Raw genomic sequence first — 3,734 nt, 5'->3', positions numbered from 1 at the left:
CCAGTTGTGTAAACTTGTTCCTTGAGTCCGCCATCCTATAGAGTGTAAAAGGGAGAGGAGTCAGAAATGAGTAGAGAAGAGTGACCTATGGTTTAACTTAGTGGTCATGTCCTACAGTCAGCGTGTGCTCTGATACAATCTTGTAGCGACCAGACCTCAAACAGTCTAGTCTATGTGCATCAGTGTCATCCTTGGAACGGTAATGCCGACATGCACAGTACTCGAGGATTTATAACAGAGTTTCAATCACACACTTATTACATCAAAATGTCTTAGAAGAGAACTTATTACAATAATATGGCTTAAGGCCATCTAAAAGATAATAGCGGAAGGCTTGGAAGATAAAGTGAGTCTATCAACTCCAACGGCATAGCTGAGTGAACGACAACGACCTATTGATAACTCACAAGTATAGGGGATAGTTGTAGCCTCTTTCGATAAGTAAGAGCGTCGAACCCAACGAGGAGCTAAAGGTAGAACAAATACTTGACGCATGCTATCGGCCACTGATACGACTCTATGCATGCTTGACGTTCGCTTTACCTAGAACAAGTATGAAACTAGAAGTACTTTGTAGGTGTGAAAGGATAGGTTTGCAAGATAATAAAGAGCACATAAATATAAGCTAGGGGCTGTTTAGATAAAGAAGCAATAAAGTAAATATTAGTAGAGAGCTTTTTGTGACGATAAAGTTATTTGTCCAAGGCAATCGATAACTAGACCGGTAATTACTATTGCAATTCTATTTGAGGGAGAGGCATAAGCTAACATACTTTCTCTACTTGGATCATATGCACTTATGATTGGAACTCTAGCAAGCATCTGCAACTACTAAAGATTCATTAAGGTAAAACCCAACCATAGCATTAAAGTATCAAGTCCCCATTTATCCCATACGCAAACAACCTACTTACTCGGGTCTGTGCTTCTGTCACTCACGCCACCTACCATAAGCAAATCATAAACATATTGCAAACCCTACAGCGGGAATCCCTCACGCTTGCGCGACACGGAGAGCACCATAGGACAACACCAATAATAAAACATGCAACTCAAACCAATCACGATCATCAATTAACCCATAGGACAAAACGGATCTACTCAAACATCATAAGATAGCCATACATCATTGGGAAATAATATATAGCGTTGAGCACCATGTTTAAGTAGAGATTACAGCGGGTAAGAGAGAGGTTACACCGCTGCATAGAGGGAGGAAGAGTTGTTGATGAAGGCGGTGAAGTTGTTGGTGAAGATCGCGGTGATGATGATGGCCCCCGGCAGCGCTCCGGCGCCACCGGAAGCAAGGGAGAGAGAGCCCCCCTTCTTCTTCTTCTTCTTCCTTGACCTCCTCCCTAGATGGGAGAAGGGTTTCCCCTCTGGTCCTTGGCTCCCATGGCTTGGGAGGGGCGAGAGCCCCTCCGAGATTGGATTTATCTCTCTATTTCTGCGTTCTGTTCTGGCTCTGTTTCACCGTTTCGTGTATGTATGGAGATCCGTAACTCCGATTGGCCTGAAACCTTCGCCGTGATTTTTTTTCCGAATATTAGCTTTCTTGCGGCAAAAGAATAGCGTCAACCGCCTTATGGTGGGCTCACGAGGGTAGGGGGCGCGCCCTCCTGGTATGGGCGTGGGCCCCTACCTCGTGACCACCTCGGGCACCGTCTCACGTGGATTTTTCTTCTGGAATTTTCCATATTTGCAAAAATAAGCTCCGTTCGTTTTTATCCCGTTTGGACTCCGTTTGATATGGATATTCTGCGAAACATAAAACATGCAAGAGACAGGAACTGGCACTGGGCACTGGATCAATAAGTTAGTCCCAAAAATAATATAAAAAGTTGCCAAAAAGTATATGAAAGTGAATAATATTGGCATGGAACAATAAAAAATTATAGATACGACGGAGACATATCAGCATCCCCAAGCTTAATTCCTGCTTGTCCTCAAGTAGGTAAATGATAAAAAAGAATAATTTTTGATGTGGAATGCTACCTAGCATAATCTTGATCATATGTCTAATCATGGCATGAATATTAAGACACGAGTGATTCGAAGCAATAGTCTATCATTTGACATAAAAACAATAGTACTTCGAGCGTACCAATAAAGCAATCATGTCTTTTCAAAACAACATGGCCAAAGAAAGTTATCCCTACAAAATCATATAGTCTGGCTGTTGCTCTATCTTCATCACACAAAGTATTTAATCATGCACAACCCCGATGAAAAGCCAAGCAATTGTTTCATACTTTAATAATCTCAAACTTTTTCAACTTTCACGCAATACATGAGCGTGAGCCATGGACATAGCACTATAGGTGGAATAGAATATGATGGTGGGGGTTATGTGGAGAAGACAAAAAGGGAGAAAGTCTCACATCAACTAGGCGTAGCAACGGGCTATGGATATGCCCATCAATAGATATCAATGTGAGTGAGTAGGGATTGACATGCAACGGATGCACTAGAGCTATAAGTGTATGAAAGCTCAAACTGAAACTAAGTGGGTGTGCATCCAACTTGCTTGCTCATGAAGACCTCGGGCATTTGAGGAAGCCCATCATCGGAATATACAAGCCAAGTTCTATAATGAAAATTCCCACTAGTATATGAAAGTGAAAGCATAGGAGACTCTCTCTATGAAGAACATGGTGCTACTCTGAAGCAAAAGTGTGGTAAAAGGATAGTAACATTGCCCCTTCTCTCTTTTTCTATCATTTTTTCTTTTATTTTTCATTTTTTTTAATTTCTTTCTTTCTTTTTGGTGGGCTTCTTTGGCCTCTTTTTTTTATTTGGGCTTCTTTGGCCTCTTTTATTTTTCATAAAGTCTGGAGTCTCATCCCGACTTGTGGGGGAATCATAGTCTCCATCATCCTTCCTCACTGGGGCAATGCTCTAATAATGATGATCATCACACTTTTATTTACTTACAACTCAATATCTAGAACAAATATATGACTCTATATGAATGCTTCCGGTGGTGTACCAGGATGTGCAATGATCTAGCGTAGCAATGACATCAAAAAATGGACAAGCCATGAAAACATCATGCTAGCTATCTTACGATCATGCAAAGCGATATGACAATGAATGCTCAAGTCATGTATATGATGATGATGTAAGTTGCATGGCAATATATCTCGGAATGGCTATGGAAATGCCATGATAGGTAGGTATGGTGGCTGTTTTGAGAAGGTATATGGTGGTTGTATGGTACCGGTGAAAGTTGCGCGGCACAAGAGAGGCTAGCAATGGTGGAAGGGTGAGAGTGCGTATAATCCATGGACTTAACATTAGTCGTAAAGAACTCATATACTTATTGCAAAAATCTACAAGCCATTGAAAACAAAGTACTACGCGCATGCTCCTAGGGGGATAGATTGGTAGGAAAAGACCATCGCTCGTCCCCGACCGCCACTCATAAGGAAGACAATCAATAAATAAAATTGTGCTCCAGCTTCATCACAAAGCGGTTCACCATACGTGCATGCTACGGGAATCACAAACCTCAACACAAGTGTCTCTACAATCCACAACCACCCACTAGCATGACTCTAATATCACCATCTTTATATCGCAAAACTATTGCAAGGAATCAAACACATCATATTCAGCGATCTACAAGTTTATGTAGGATTTTATGACAAACCATGTGAATGACCAATTCCTGTCATCTCTCTAAATTGATATAAGTGAAGCAAGAGAGTTTAATTCTTTCTACAAAAGATATG

This window comes from Triticum aestivum, unplaced genomic scaffold (genome assembly GCF_018294505.1).
Source record: "Triticum aestivum cultivar Chinese Spring unplaced genomic scaffold, IWGSC CS RefSeq v2.1 scaffold1613, whole genome shotgun sequence".
Classification (NCBI taxonomy): domain Eukaryota; kingdom Viridiplantae; phylum Streptophyta; class Magnoliopsida; order Poales; family Poaceae; genus Triticum; species Triticum aestivum.
The sequence above is the reverse complement of the archived record's forward strand: the minus strand, read 5'-3'. Positions refer to the sequence as shown.